The following is a 17,174-nucleotide window of genomic DNA, read 5'->3' on the forward strand; positions in this document are numbered from 1 at the left end:
GAGATGCAACCCTTGGCTGGAAGGGACAGAAGGTTTTAGTGTGTGTGTAGGTGGGGGGACTCAGGTTCTGTGTGCAGGGAGAACCCCGGATGGGAAGGCTTGGGTCCTGAGCACTAAGTCCTCAATCAGTCTGTGTACTTGAACAAGATCCTTATGTCCAGGGCCTGGAAGGAGCAGGCTTGCCCTAGGTACATGGACTAATGGGCTAGGACAGAGAGCAGCCCCATGGGGCCATGACAGCCTGAAGACCAGAAAGCCTTTGTCGAGTATCATCAAGCATTCTGTGAAGAAGGGTCTTGTGACAATGACAGATCTCAGGCATCATCCTCCAGGCTCAAAGCTCAATTTAATTTAGTTTAGAAAAAGAAAATAATGCGATTGGCACATATCCAACATTATAGAGCAGAATCATCCTGGTTACCTAAAGTATCTTTGCAAAGTTTACACCTTTAGAATTAGAGTCATCAGAAGTACAGATGCACAGATAAGAGGCTCCAAATTGCTCTTTGAGCCTCTGCCGTAATGCCCGCTAGCCGTTTCACCCAGGCAGAATTCCTTCTGCTTCCCTCCACTTCACTTTCTCTGGGCTCCCCAGAGTAGCGTTCTTCCCTTGCGTTTTGTTGTTAATCTGCTCGTCCCCCAGATGGCCAGTTCCCTCAGGGCTGGTTGTAGCAGAGCTGGTCACTGTCCTGGCCGTCACCTTTCTAAAGCTGGAATCTGCTAACAAGTGAAACCTGCACCGCATAATCTCGCAGATGCATGTATTCACGCAGTGTACCCCGGAAGGGTGCACCGGCAACCGGTAACGCGGCATCTGGGGAGATCTCCCTGGCCGGAGACTAGGGAAAATGGATGGTTCTCTTCACTCTGTATCTTTTTGGATGTTTAAAATTTTCCTTTACAATTGTTTTTGCTCCATCTCATGAACTGTGAGGTCATGACCTGAACCGAAATCCGGAGTCAGACGCGTAACCGACTGAGCCACCCAGGCGCCCTTCAAGTCATTTGGCTCTTTCAGCAACCCTGTATGGTAGGTGCTATTGTTATGCTGGTTTTACAGATGAGGAAACTGAGGCATAGAAAGATCACATAACTTGCTGCAGAGCTGTTAAGTGGCACCTCAGGATCAGAGCTCAGCCAGCCAAGTCTGGAGCCCGCACTCCCAGTCCACGGCACATGCTGCGTCACCTATCACTGCTGTGGGTGGCATGCCACTGTCCCATGGCTTTCCTTTGTCCCCTCCATTCCATCCTTGGGAACGTCTATGTAAGCCTAGTGCAGTGGGATCTTTGGGAGTGTATTTGACCAGGGGGACCGCAGGTCCTCTTGGAAAAGAACACCCACTAGGGGAAGGAAGAGCCAAACTGGTTCGAGGACAGCCTGATGTCTCTCTCTGACTTATTTTCCAGGCCAGCCCCCCAGGGTGGCAATGAGGCTGAAACCTAGGGTGAGCAGGGAAAAGTGTTGTGAGAGGGAAAGCGCCAGTCTCAGGAGATGGTAACAAGTTAAGAAGCTGCACGCCCTCAAGGCAGGAGTCTCCCTGCTGGGCACTGGTCCTGATGGCTTTGACTGGGGAACGGTGGGTACCAAGCAGACTGAGCTGGTATCAGCCGAGTTCCAACGTCTCCTATCAACAGTGACAAGATCCCTCTCTATTGCCAAGTGGGACAGGCAGGAGGAAAATGACAACAGTCATTGCTAAGGGAATTTGGCTTGGGAAATATATGAGATCCTCCTGGAAGTTTCTGGAAATATTTGGAAGGAATTTCAGGAGGACCGGAATGACCGCAGAACAAGCAGCCATAGCATCAGAAAAACCCTTTTTATCGTCTGACCTCACTCCCGGGCTGGTGTGGCCTGATCTATATAATGATCTATATAGATTCAAACTCTCTTTACAAATTAAGTGGCACTTACAAAGGAAGCAACATTTCTAATATGGTTGTAAGTTATTTTGCTTTATTGTGGTTTTATATCTCAATATAAAACTTTGAAAGCCTTCTTCAATAAGCATCATACTCTCTTTTGCAGCACGTAATTCATTTACTCCCTGGATTTCTGAACCAGTTCTCTCCTTTTGTGTTTTCCTGCTCTGTTTTATTTTACAGATGGCAGATACCCTGCAGCAGGTACAATCAGACACTGCACTCATTATAAGAGAATTACTGATAAAAAGTATAAGAAATGACATATTAACAGTCGTTAATCTTTTGGTTCATCTTTTAAAAAAAAATCAACTGATTAAATTTACAAGTTGGGGGGTAACTCTTATTTCTGGGTAAAAACAAATCCACCAAGTAGATTCCTGATTAAAATCCAATACTGCTTTAAAAAGTACCACATTCCCAGTCTTATCTCACCGCTCCAGGATGTGACTGTGTCCAACTGGTCTGACATGACAAAGGATACGATAAGGCCCAAGTGGATGGTACAAATGAAAACAAATGCTTTAGGGCTGTAGCTTTATTTCCTGTACAAATAGGTACCATTTGCAGGATAAAATAACAAAAAAGAAATACACATTTTTTTTGGTAACAAAATACCGGCACAAAATTGTAAAATTTACACCATCTGAGTTGCCAAAAAGGTTTTTAAAAAGTATCAATCGCTCTCCGAACAATACACAATAAAGCACAACCGAATGTAAGAGTTAAAGTTGCAAAGGGTGATCTCTGCCCACAGAGTTTTGGTGTGTTGATTAATGGAAAGGATTATTAGCTTAACAGCCACCCCCAACAGAACTGTGTCCCTAACGTCCTCTTTCAGTCGAAAGTGTGGGTATACTCTGCTAAGTAGCAGATTGAAGGTCAGCCCAAGAGAAAACCAATTATCAAGTGTGAACTGCATTTCTGCTTAATACCTTTGTAGACACAAAGCAAGTTGCTCCTGACGAGACACATTTGGAATATGAAAAAGCACTTAGAAAGATAGCTCTCTATGGATGCCAGTGAGTTCAGCTTTCATCCCTCACCAAAGAATCCAAAGTTGAGGAAACTATCCACCGAGTAGACCAGAGAACATGGGGCCCAGGAACTCCAATTTGGTAACTGTAAATGACATGGTAATTGTAATGACACAGACCGTTTGGAAATTGTAAATTTAAATGTATCTTTTGGTCAGATTTGTGTAAAAAAGAGAAGCTGTAAAACCGAACTTCAATAGCCATTTCTCAACATTGCTATTAAATATTTATCTCCCAAATTTTGGTTCCATCCATGTTACTAACCTAGAGATAAGTCAAGGTAAGTTTCTGCTTGGGTTCTGTTTCCTGACTCCCTCCAATCTTGTCTTTATTCTTGTTGCCTCAGTAACTTCTACTATCCTATTACCCCGCTTAAAATCCTTTGGAAGCTCCCCATCAAATACAGAACATGGTGTGAACTTTTAGTACCGCATGTAAAGGCTTCCACATGGGGCTGTAACTTCCTATCCAACCCCCCTCTCCCTGCCAATCCCCTCTGGAACTCCCGCCCCATCCTTGCTGAATGACCTACATACAGCTCCCCTGGCCCTCCAGCAGATTGCTCCCTGGAGCCCTGAATGCCCTTTCCCAGATCCTGGTAAACAATTGCTCTCCTTTGAGACTCAGCTCCAATGACACTTTCTCTGAAGCTTTCTGAGAGGTGTGATCAGATTTACTCTGTATCCCCCCTCTCCCACGGACCTCTGCCCCAACACATTGAACTCTTCAGATAATTGTTTCCTTGCCAATCTTTCCCTTCTAGTCTATAAACTCCTCAAAGGCAGAGGAGACCTAATGTGCTTTGTCACATTCCTTTTTGCATTGTCACTACTTAGTTTGGTGCTGGGTACATAGAGGGTCCTTAATAAACATTTGAGGAATCATTAAGAAATGAATTGGAGCAGAACTTTGAAATGAACTGTATCTCCCTCCAAATATCCAAATACTATTTTTGGGTGTCTGCTCAAATGCCACCTTATGTAGAATTATACCCGTCCTCTTCCCACCTGGCACTTTCATACCCTGATTTATTTTTCTCCGTAACAGGCTATCCATGTACTAGTTTCCTTATTGATTGTCTCTGTGTCCCTTAGCTCATCACCAGAATGTAAAAACTCTGAGATAAAACAAAACAAAACCCCAAACAGTTCTCAGTTTCTAGAGCTGCCTGAACTCCTTGGCTCGTGGCCCATTTTCTCTGTCTTCAGAGTCAGCTACAGTGCACGGAGTCCTTCCCGTGCTTGGCTTCTCTGACATCCACTCCCACTTTACCTCTCCTGTCTTTTCTGCTGTTCAAGTGATTAGCTTGGTCCTTACTTCTGTAATCCAACCTAATCTCCTTATTTTAGGCCCCATAACCTTAATTCCATCTGCCATGTCCATTTTGCTATGTAATGAAACACGTTCACAGATAATGACACCAGAGGGTAAAGATCATGGGAGCCCAAATCCTGCATGCCACAGCTACCTTGGGAAGTGAGGACATCTAGGGGGGCCTGGGTGGCTCAGATGGTTGAGCATCTGACTCTTGATTTCAGCTCAGGTCATGATCTCGTGGTTCATGGGTTTGAGCCCCTCATTGAGCTCTGCACTGACAGTGAGGGATTCTCTCTCTCTACCTCTCTCTCTCTCTGTCTGCCCCTCCTCTGCTCACACACTCTCTGTCAAAATAAACAAACAAACTTTAAAAAAAAAAGAAAAAGGAAATGAGGACATACACGCATATTTGCATAAAGGAACACTTGAGGGATACAAAAAAAGTTATACGTGGTTTCCTACAGTTGGTGGTTGGGATGATGAAAAGTCATGGATTATTAAGACTTCCCAGTGTAAAGCATTTGATATCATCTCCATTTTTGGACCAAGTGAATATATTATCTGGTTTAAAAATAGACATCCTTAAAAAATTAAAAATAGAATTACCATATGGTCCAGCAATTCTATTTTGAGATATATAGCTAAAATAATGGAGACCAGAGTCGCAAAGACATGTTTTTTACATCCATGTTCATAGCAGCGATATTCACAGGAGCCAAGAGGTGAAGCCACCTAAATACCCATCGGTGGATGGAGAGACAAACAAAATGTGGCATCTATATACAATAGAATACTCTTTTAGTCTTAAAGGAAGGAAATTCTGACGCATGCTACAACTACCTTGAGGATATTATGCTAAGTGAAATAAGACCATTGCAAAAAGACAAATACCGTACATATCCCTTCATACGAGGTACCTAGAGTCATATTCCTATAAACAGAAAGTAGAATGGTGGTTGCCAGGGGCTGAGGGGAGAGGGGAATGGGAAGTTGTTTAATGAGGACAGAGTTTCAGTTTTGCAAGATTAAAAGATTCTGCAGATTGGCTGCATAATACTACCGAATTGTGCCCTTAAAAATGGTTACAATAGTAAATTTTTTTTAAAATGTTTATTCACTTTTTTGAGAGACAGAGACAGAGTGTGAGCAGGGCAGGGGCAGAGGGAGAGGGAGACACAGAATCTGAAGCAGGCTCCAGGCTCTGAGCTGTCAGCACAGAGCCCGACGAGGGGCTCGAACTCACAAACCACGAGATCATGACCTGAGCCCAAGTCGGACGCTCAACCCGCCGAGCCACCCAGGCACCCCTATGCAACAATAGTAAATTTTATGTTCTATGATTTTACCACAGTTAAACACACACACACACAAATTAAAGATAAAGTTGTTGCCTCAGAAAGTGGATGAAAATCCAGCAGAGGGCTTGGTGTTCCTGTGATCCAGGAACCCTCACCCCTGCCCACCCCATGCTGGCAGCCGGCCAAATGTGGGTGGTGAATATTAACCCCACTGGTGAAACTGAAGCCGCTGCAAGGCCTTTTAAACAGTGGCTTGACCAGAAAAAACGCTACATGACTTCATCCTTGTAACAGCGGCTGACTTAACCCGTGCTGAGAATGTGGGAAATCTGTGTCTGTGTCTCAGACTTCAGACCCATTTCTCTTGAGACTCTCCTGGTCTATGGTTTGCTTTCCTGCGTTTCATTTCCTATTCTGCAAAAAGCACATCAGCAGATGACCTACAGTGAGAACGTTGTGTACCTTCAGGTGACTCCCCATCCTTTGCCCATAGCAACATCCACTTGCTCAACCGAACTGCTTCAGAATACAACGATCTAACATCGGTACATTTGGTCATGAATAACATCACCATTTATAGGATAGGATCATTGTTTAGCTAGAGATGCCATGACTGTAGTCCAATTCGTTTCGTGTTTTTTTTCTTCCTACGTATATCAGGTGATGAGCTGAACTGTGTCTCCCCAAAATTCATGTCTTGGAAACCCTAACCCCCAGTACCTTAGAATGTGACTGGATTTGGAGACAGTTTTTAGAGAGGTAATTAATTTAAAATGAAGTCATGAAAATAATTTAAAATTAATTTCAATATTACTTGTGTCTCTATAAGAAGAGAGAATTAGGACACAGACACACAGAGAGGAAAGGCCATATGAAAACAGAGGGAGAAAATGGCCATCTGTAAGCTAACAAGAGAGGCCTCGGAAGAAGCCAGGCCGGCCAGTACAGTGGTCCTTCCTTCTCCGTGGGCAATACGTTCCAAGACCCCTATTGGATGTCTGTAACAATGGATAGTACTGAACCTTATACGTACGGTTTTTTCCTATACAGACATACCTATGATAGATTTCAATTTATAATCTAGGCATGGTAAGACATTAACAATAACTAATAACAAAATAGACTAATTATAACAACATGCTGCAATAAAAAATGAATATGGTCTCTCTCTCAAAACATCTCCTTGTGCCGTACTCACCTTTCTTCTTTTTGTGAAGGTGTGAGATGATAAAATGCCTCCTCTGGCTGGTGAGATGGGGTGAGGTGAATGATGTAGGCACCCTTGTAGTTTAGGGTGACCACGAACCTGACAGTAGAGGGTCATCTGCTTCTGAGGTTCGTCTCCAGTAACCAAAACCACAGAAAGAGAAACCGTGGGCAAGGGGGGACTACTGTCCGGTGACCTCGAATGTCTGGCCTTCAGAATTGTGAGAAAATAAATTTCTGTTGTTGAAACCACCCAGTCTGCGATACCCTGCTATAGCAGCCCTAGCAAAGAAATTACAAGTGAACAATTGAACCGCCCCAGGAATGAGCAATGATTCCGCTCAGAGAAAACAAATATTTTCCCGGAGAAGCAGGAAACAAAATCTGCTGAGAATTAGCTCTGGCCACACATACGCACAAATTTACTTTATGAAAACGAATACTTCCTTTTCAGACGATAACATCTGTTCTTCAAGTTGTTTATCAATTTTCTTGCAGACCCGTGTGCACTACTTTAAATATGTTTAATTAAAGGGGTGGGGTGTGGGGGAGAGCAGGAAGGACCCCCCCCTGCCCCAGAACACTGGGGAGAGAGGTTGCTCTAGCTGAAGCCTTCTGGGCCTCGGCCTTGGCCAGTGGCCTCCTAAGCCCATGACATGGGGCTTCTGGAATCTTTCATGGGATCCAAAGTGTTGTTCACGGCTCTGAACTCAATTCATCGCAACCCTTTATTCTCCCTTCCGTTTCATGGTGTCTTCCACTCCCAACCCCCTAATCAGCATGTGTGTGCACGTGCACATGGAGGCTTACATCACTATCGAGGTTTTGCAAAGGGAAAGGCTGTATTGCTAAAGGCTCCAAAACACACCTGCTCCAAAAGCACAGAGAGAGAAATGATGATGGCATGCCTTCCTGGAATAGCAGATTTTTTCCCTGTGAAACTCAACGCACGGAAGTGATGTTCAAGGCCCTCGTTAACTTCGAAATATTATGTTTCTGCATGTAACTATGGGAATATTTGTTTTGCTTTGCTCTCTTCCTCACTGGTACACAGTGAGAACCAACCAGGAGGATGGATTGCAGGTCAGGAACCAGGAGACACTCTCACTGGTATGGTTGGAAGGGGAGAGGGGTCCTGATGCCCCAAGCCAATCTGCCGGCTGCAAGTCCTGAGCTGCAAGGCTGTAGGGCAGTGAGGGCAGTGCACACGTGGCTGCCCTCCTTGAACTTGCGCATCCTTGAACTTGCACAGGAGGCTTTCTTTAGTGATGGGGGGCGTGGCCGCACCAGACTGGCCTGGTCAGGTTCTCTGTGGTGTGTCCGCTCCTGCTGAGGTGGCAGATGGAGTGGCCAAGAAGTAAGCTGTCCTAATGGTTTCTTTATACACACATTTAGACCCAGATAAAAGCCTGCATACTGAACAGGGTATAAAATGGCTGATTTTCTTTCCAGCTAGAGCAGCTCTTTGCTACAGTTTCCTCAGCTGAGCTGAAAAGGGAGCAGGAAGCCTGAGGATTTATTTTGGAATGCACACACGCACTCACGGCTCTAATTTATTTATACATACGCAAGCTTTGTGACATATCTCTGAAGACACTCGAGTCCTCAGGCTTGGAGCTGAAAGACAAGCCTATTTGAGTGTAAACCCTTTGGTTTTTCACAGAATAAGAGCCTTTCAATTTGACTTCATTGATCAAAAAGCCAAACTATTATGGGGCACCTGGGTGGCTCAGTCAGTTAAGCCTCTGACTTTGGCTCAGGTCATGATCTCGCAGCCTGTGAGTTCAAGCCCCACATCAGGCTCTGTGCTGACAGCTCAGAGCCCAGAGCCTGTTTCAGATTCTGTGTCTTCCTCTCTTTCTGCCCTTCCCCTGCTCATGGTCTCTTTTGCTCTCAAAAATAAATAAAACATAATTTTTTTTAAAATAAGCCAAACTCTTATTAAACAGGGAATGTAGATAATTTAAACCAGAAAGCGAAAGAATCTAGAATTGCTAAGTGTTAATATATGTGAATCACTTTGTTAAGAAAAAAAATCGTTGATAAAAAACCGGAGAATTGGTATCATCAAAGTCATTGAGATCTGCTGGAACAGAGAATGTGTATTAAAACAGGTGACATCCTGGGATCTCCAAGACATGTTTCAGCTTCACCAAAACACACCCAATAAAAACAAACAGGTCACTTGTTTAGTCAACTTGGGTCCGGGACAGTTTTGGCTATTTATACAGATACGATAGGAGGTCTGAAGCTTACATGGCCAACCCTGAATTGTTAACCACATGAAGTGACCCTGTGAAGGTGGCTGTGCCGTCAGCCTATATCAGCTGGAAAAGTGGTACAGCGTCCAGTGATGGCACACAGCACATTGTCAGTGTGGATGCGGGACAGCACTGCCTCTAGGACGTGTCACATCACTGAGGTGGCTTGTCACCCAGGGAGGTGGAAAAATCAGAGAAGCTTAACTCCGGGGCCTCCGGTTCTTATGTGTAAAATAAGGAGGTTGGAACAGATGGGTATTTCCTAAATGATGAGCCATAAAAATTGGATTCGAATATGGATAAGTTTAGAAAAGCCTGGGCTTAGTAAATTAAATAGGATTCTTTATTTAATATATTTAAATTTATTTAATACATTGAATCTTATTTCTTTGACTTAATATATTAACAATACTATACATCCTCCTGAAAAGGGGATAATAAATTATGTTTTCCAAAGGTGCTTGAACACAGAATTCTTTGAGAAATGCTGAACTAGCAGGTCTAATTTTCCATAATTCCAGGGAAGGAATGAGGCCATGAGATACAGCAGTGGGGAAAGAGACACTTGGCTTCTGCTTCCAGAGTCTCCTTCATGACGTCACAAGAACGGGGAAGCTGGAAGGACCCCTGGGAGTCCTTGTGACAACGCCAGGAGTTCTAATTTTGCACAAGCAAATGACATCGGCCCTTTCTAATTAAGGTGAAATATGTTTAGGTAGAGCACATAATGACCTGTGATGTGATGGCTGAGTTGCTGAAAAGTTAACTCATCCCTTCAGAATTCTGGAGCCACCAATAATGCATCCCTTAATTCCAGTCCTGTTCTTTGTATCACGTTAAGATGCCAATGCCCTGGGAGAGAGACCCTTAAACCTAATATATCATTAATGTGTATGAGGCTGAAGCTGTCAGATCTTTTCCTGAGGGAAGATTTTGATTAAAAAAAAGGAAAGAAAGAAAATATGAAAAGCGTGAATATTGACTGGCATAGAGAGGAAAAAGGAGAAAAGAGGGATTGTAGAAATAACATAAGAGAGTCTCAGATTTTATTCTGTTGCATTGTCTCAGGTTGGCTTTCTGAGAAGCAGAGCCTCAGACAGGATTCTTGTGGAAGACGTTTGTTGATGGAATCCTCTCCAGAGAGAGAAAGTTGCAAGAGCAAGATATCTGACAAAAAGGAAAGCTAAGTCAAGACGAGCTATGGCCTAGCTTCAGCCAGGCCCCACAGGGGACACGCTGACCACAGCTGTCCCACAGAGTTTGTCATGCCCCGAGGAGAGGCCAGCCTTTTGAACCTCTGTGTAAGGCAGTCACTGGGTGCCAGCTGTTCTACCGTCCATCCCTGGGGCAGGGCATGACCTCCCAGGCAGGAGACTCTCACACAGCTGAAGGCTCGGCCTTTGTGACAGGGGAAGGTGTGAGCCATCAGAGGCCAACACTCACACCAGCTGGGGCATGGTCGCCTCAGCCAGATGACAGGATCCAGGGGGGCACGGGCTGCACCCATGACCCACCCGTTCAGAATCGGTCTGGTTTGCCTTGACAAAAGTTCAGGTGACTGGAGTAGCGTATAAGACTCCTCATGTTCCTACACACCTTGGAGTCCTAAATGTTGACAAGAGGCTTCTCCACTGACGAGAGTTTGACATCTCCTTGGGGAGAAATTAACCACACTCCAAGCTCTTCTCTCAGTTCCAGAAATTATTATTATTTTTTAAAGTTTATTTATTTATTTAGAACAAGTTGAGGAGGGGACAAGGGGGTGGGGGACAGCGGATTTGAAGCAGACTCTGTAATGACAGCAGAGAGCCCGATGTGGGGCCGGAACTCATGAACTGTGAGATCATACCCTGAGCTGAAGTCAGACGCTTACTGAGCCACCCAGGCGCCCCTAGGTGTCCTCGTTTCCAGAAATTATAAAGAGTTAAAGGAATTCTGGTGATTTCCTGTCTGTCTGGATTATTTTTTTCTTTCTTTTAAAAGCATTTTTTAAAGGCCACCTGACATGCTCATATCCTTTTGAGCAATACTAAAGTTCTATATTGAAAAAAAAATAGGTGTGGCAAGGGAGGATCTATCTTTTGAAAAGAAATGGCTGGCTTCATAGCATTAATTTTTCTCTTACAAATCTGCCTGAAAGAGAGAATGAAAGAAAACGTGTCTTTTAGGTTCTTTACCATAAAGCAATTCTAGACCAATTTCAAGGAGATTTCAAGGTAATCCTCAGCAGTTCTTCGTGTAAAGTAAGAGTAGTGTGCTTCTTATTATAAAGGTAATTTGATTTGCCTGATAATTATTATTTAGCTATTAAGTCTTTTCTAGGGTGTGCCTTGGAGGACAGTTAGAAGCTTAGATTTTCTCTTTCAGAAAGCCTCCGGTTCTCTTTTTTATGGGTTCGTCGAATGAGTGGGGTGGGGGGCGGGGGTACAATTCTGCTTAATCCAATGCCCTGTCTCTGCTGGTGTTTGGCAGCTCATGTACGTGACCTCAGCATCCTGCGTATTTTCTAAAGTGGCATTTCTAGTCCTTTTGGAAATTCATCAGGGAAAGGTCCATGAACATTTCTAGAGTATCTTGTAAAAAACTGTATGCTTCTGGAATCCCAAGCATAAGAGCCAGGAATCGTAACAAAGTCTAGGTCAGTAGGAAGACAAAGAACACTCCTCGTGTGCTTCTGTTAAGAGGATTTGTCCATCACCTTCATCAGATCACATGATCTGTTTTATTCTGCAAGGGCCTTGCACAAAAGGCACACTTAAAGTAAACTACAAAATTCCACATCTTCCTGCCTGCTGGTCAGACTATATTCCTTTTGATGGGGTGCATGTGGTGGCGGGGCGGGGGCGGGGTGCAGTCAGGGGACAGGATGATCTTTCCCTTCCCAAAATCTATGCCTTTAATTTTCCAGGCTTTGGCTCTATATTCATATTCAGCCCTTGGATTTCCAAAAATAATACTCCTCCCGGCCCCCTTCCCCAACCCAAACCCTCTTATTTTCTTTCTGAAAAAAGCCTGGCTTGTGTAAATAAAACATTGCCAAGGCTTTGCTTCTAAGCAATTGGGTCTGCTCTGAATTTACAAAATCCATGCAACAATTCATTTGACTTCAGGCTCCCTCCCCTGGAAAGCAGTGTATATCTGAGTATTCTTGTGAAAGCCAAAACACAGCTTGAATTCTGGAGATGTGCAAGGAAGGACAAGGAAGAGCAGCTACCTACTGTAGCCAAACACCGGTCCCAGTACATCAGTACCTGTTTGTAGAATTAAATCGAATGCTGCGGACGTAGCTAGAGGTTTCCAGCAGGTATGGGGAACCAAGCCATTCTCACCAGCTGGCAGCACATCCAGGCCTTCCTGGAGGACTACACAGCACAGTGACTCATCCTTTGTCCTTCTCACGCATCAGAGAGAAAACAGAGGTCCTCAGATAAAATTGCCGTCAATCCCTGCCCACTCCCAAACTAGCCCCAGTTGGTGCCCAGTTCTTCCCCCTCCTGACTCAAAACAGGAATCATTCCTATTTCCATCTAATGCTGATTCTGGAGAATGTCTAATTGTCTGTTAGGACATGAAGTAAGTGTCTCCGTTTCTCTGACTCCTTGGCTGATTCAACATCTGTCACATCTGTCACTCCACCTTTGTGCTCCTCTGTTTTTGGCTCTGCTTTCCCGGTTCTGTGTCTCTAGACACATGTCTGTCTCCCACTGGACTGTAAGCTTCTCAAGCGTGGAGACTGTGCCTTATTTGTGCTTACCTTCAGAACATACCATACTGCTTGCGTGTGATTGCACTCCTTACAGGGCTGTAGAATGTGTGACCGAATGTCACATGCTTCGAGGAAATTAATATGGGAACATTCCATAAAGTAGGTAGAAGAATGAAAAAAATTTGTTGATGGGGATAACTGTGAGAAAACTATTGTAATCATTTAGTTGCTAGGCAAAGAGCACTGGACTAGCCAATTGTGGCAAGGAGAAGGACTGTGCTCAGGCTCGTAAGGAGGAAATTGGAATCAGAGAAGATTCCTGGTTGGCAAGCCATTGTCAGATCTTTACAGGGGCACCTGGGTGGCTCCGTCGGTTGAACGCCTGACTCTTGATTTTGGCTCAGGTCATGATCTTCCAGCTTATGAGATGGAGCCCTGTGTCAGGCTCCATGCTGATAGCACAGACCCTGCTTGGGATTCTCTCTCCTCCTCTCTGTGCCCCTCCCCCTGCTCATGCTCTCTCTCAAAATAAATAAACATTTAAAATAAATAAAAATCTTTATAATATTCATTCATTCATTAAGTATGCAGTGCCCCTTCTCATGCCAGGCACTAATTTTCGGGCCTGGAGATACAGAGATAAAACAAAATAAGAATATAAACTCAGAAGAATCAGATTTAAGTACTGCAGTCAATTGTTTTAAGCTTGCCAAGTTTGACAGGTATTGGCAGTTGGAAATCTAGGACTGGAGCTTTGGAGAGAGTTCAGATATTGAGATAAATATTTAGGAAAATATTATGCAAAGGGAATAGTTACTTTAGGATTCCCAAGGGTAATTATTGCAGGAAGGATTAAGAAGAAGATATAGTCTTGTGAGATCTTTGAAATATATATTTGGAAACATAAAGAAAACATCCTACAAACACTTGAGCAAGAGAAACAGAGGTTACCTCTTTTGAGGGAGCACCAGTTAAGACACATTAAGGCAGAAGCTGAGCTAGTCATCAGGACTAGTCACACATATTCTGTTCTTCCCTTCCTTCTGGAAACATGATAGGATTATCTGTCCTTAATCCTCTTTGAATTAGGTGAGACAGTATGACTTGCACCCTGAGTGTAGTATGCCTGACTCCCAGCTGGAAACTTTAAGAGACAGAACACAGTTTGCCAAGTGTCCTTCTCTCCTATGTCCTCATTAAAGAATATATTTAGATGAAGCCATCTATTAGGCTGCGTCCCTGAATGACCACGTGAGCAAAGCCACCTTACTGATCCGTGCTGTACTTGTAGCATGAGTGAAAAATAAACCTTTGTTGTGTTAAGCCACTTAGCTTTAAGGGTTGTTTGTTACTGCAGCATTACCCAAGTGATCCTGACTGATACATAGGCTAAACTGCTATAATTAAGAACTCAAAAATCTGTATGCCACATAGTCCTTCATGGTCACAGGTTCCTTCCGTTTTATAGCCTTCCCAACCTCCTTGTGTGTTTCCTCATTCTCATAGTCAAAAGTTGTTCACCAGCTCCACATTCACACTCCAGCCCCATGAAAGGAATGAAGGGCAATCAACTTATTTTTAAGGAAGTGACATTAAAGTTGCACATATCACTCTTCCACACATTCCATTCATGAAAGCCTGGTCACAGAGCCACACCTAACAGCAGGGGTGGCTGGTAAAAGTAGTAACCAGCAGTTATGCACCCTACCAAATCTGGAGTGAGATCAATTCTTTAAAAAGAAGAAAATGGATAGATACTGGTGGCAATTTACAGTGGCTGCCATAGGGTTCATGGCATGTCCAAGGAGCTAACATAAACGTAGTATAGTTATGGCTGGAGAATATAGTGAGATAGAGAGGGTGGCTCAAGGAGAGGTGGCAGGAAAAAAAAAAGAAGAGATGGCAGAGATAAGTGAGGTCAAGATCAAGGAGGGCCTTCCAAGATTTATTTAAAAGTAATGGAAATCCACTGAAGACTTTTAAGTGTGGGAGCAACACAGTCATATTTGCATTTTAGAAGATTCTTCTGTTTGCAGGAGGGAGGTTAGATTGAAAAAGACCAATTAGGCAGCTTTTGTAGGATCTAAGTAAGTAAGAACTGGTAGTCACTTAACTCCATAGCAGAAGCTCTGGGGACAGGGAGAGGAAGATGAATTCCATTGTTATGTAGAATCCGGAATCAAGAATACTGAAAGGTGTGGTGAGAGCTATGAGGGCTGAGGGAAACCAGAGGGTTAAATATCTTCCCAGATTTTCTGGCTTTAGGATTGAAGTGGATAGTGCTATCAAATCCTGGAGGGAAAATTCTGGCAGAGAATCAGGTTCACTGGGAAAGAAACAAGAGTCATTTTGATCACATTGTGTTTAAAGTGCCTGTGGGGTGTCCAAATGGAGATATTTGGCAGTTAGTTATATGTCTATGGTCTTGAGTACAAGTGAGGGATCTAGGATAGATCTGAAGGATTGGGAATTGTTAATGTATGGATAATAATTAAATCCAAGGAAATGGCCAAAATGGCCTGGAGAAAGTGGGTTGAGAAGAAAAGGGGAGCTCTGAAGAGCATCAGCATTTGAGGAATGGGAAGAGAGGGAGGGGCCTAACATCATAATTGAGAAGAAAGTGCCGGAGGAAAGACGGAAGAATCAGGAGATACATGGCTTCATGGATGCTGCAGGAAGCAAGAGTTTCAAGGAGAAAGTGAGCAAAAGTCTAAAATGTAATGAGAAATACAGCAAAACAAGACCAGAAAACAGTTTAGATAAAGTATAGTCCAAACAGTACAAGGCAGAAAGCAAATGAAACTTCAAATCATTTAAAAAAAAAAAAAAAGAAGAAACATGCAATAAAATGATTGAGGTGAGATTAAATAGAACAGCTATGTCATAAAAGGAAAAGGGCAAAGCAAAGATTTTCAGATTATTTTTTAAATTAAAATTCAACTATGTGCTGCTTACGTGATGCTTGACAGAAAACACGATATCACTAACAGTTTTTGATGGAATAAGCAAATACCACTGAGAGAATCTGAATACTATGATTAATAAATACTACAGAATGGCTAATTCCACAAAGAAGCCATTCCAGGTTCAGGAAATCATACAATGATTAAATCTGAAAGCCCGAAAGATGAAAAATGTTCTGAAAACATCATCAGGGTAAACCCAAAAGCGCTTAAAAGCAACAACAACAATAAATCACTCAGCCTAGGTGGGTGAGGTGGCAGTGGTGGTGGCTAGGTGGCTGGGCAGGCGGGTTCAGGCGTTGGGGCCAACTGCTGCCAGGATCCTGCTGGAGGCAAACAAGTGCATCATTGAGGAGATGCTGGCACTCAATTTCGAGAATGCAGCCCCTCACAGCAAACCAGAAGCAGCAGTCACATGTGCAGATTTCGATGGAGTCTGCTATCGTATTTCAAATCCTAATGGAGACAAAACAAAAGTGATGGTCAGTATTTCTTTGAAATTCAGCAAGGAATTGAGGCACATAGTGCTGATGAGTTATTAAAGAGAGTGTATGGGAGCTTCTTGGTAAATCCTGAGTCAAGATACAATATCTTTTTTGCTATTGTGACTTTGGAAATCTGCTGGCATCCAAGATTCCACTGTGCATCAGGTTGGCATGTTGAAATGAAATTGTTTTGCCTCTGTCTTTGAGAAATACTTCCAGTTCCAAGAAGAGGATAAAGAAGGAGAGAACAGGGCAGTTATCCATGTAGGGATGATGAGACCATGTACGCTGAGTCTTAAAAAGACAGAGTCACAGTCGTCTTCAGCATAGCGCTTAAGGATGTTGATGATGCGGCCATTGGAAAAGTGTTCATGCAGGACTTTGAAGAAGGAGGCAGAGCCAGCCATACAGCCCTACAGGTCCTCTTTAGCCACAGGGAACCTCCTCTCGAGCTGAAAGACAGATGCTATCATGGGTGACAACACTGGCTATCTTAGCTTCATGCTGTTCCCTCACTACACCAATGCCAGTCTTAAGACAACACCATGTTCTGGGTGATTCCCACGTTCCGGGACTATTTGCACTACCACATCAAGGACTTAAAGGCCCATATTCACACAAGTATGCAGGCAAACACATTCCTCAAGGTGCTAAATCATGCATGCCCAGGTGCCAAGAAAAAAGAAATGAAAACAATCACTGGGAAGATGTTTTCATCCAGCTAACTCTTGGGAACAGGATGAGGAAGTGGCTGGCAACTGAAGGCTGGAACACTTGCTACCAGATAATGTAGCTTTAAAAGTAATGGAACACCTTTTCGGGTTCTTAAGGGATTCTCCATTTTGGTTCCATTTTGTACATGTTTGGAAAATAATCTGCAGAAACAAGCTGTGCTTGCAAGGAATTCGTAGTTCTCAGGAATTAAAAAAAGGAAAAAGAAAAGCTGTGGGGCGGGGCGTGTGGGTGGCTCAGTTGA

At 43.6% G+C, this 17,174-nt stretch overlaps 1 pseudogene; it reads left to right on the forward strand.

Moving 5' to 3' along the window:
* Positions 1 to 8,051: 8,051 nt before the first annotated feature.
* On the forward strand, positions 8,052 to 16,923 carry LOC122220764 (annotated as a pseudogene).
* Positions 16,924 to 17,174: the final 251 nt, after the last annotated feature.

The sequence above is a fragment of the Panthera leo genome, chromosome B2, assembly GCF_018350215.1.
Source record: "Panthera leo isolate Ple1 chromosome B2, P.leo_Ple1_pat1.1, whole genome shotgun sequence".
Classification (NCBI taxonomy): Eukaryota; Metazoa; Chordata; class Mammalia; order Carnivora; family Felidae; genus Panthera; species Panthera leo.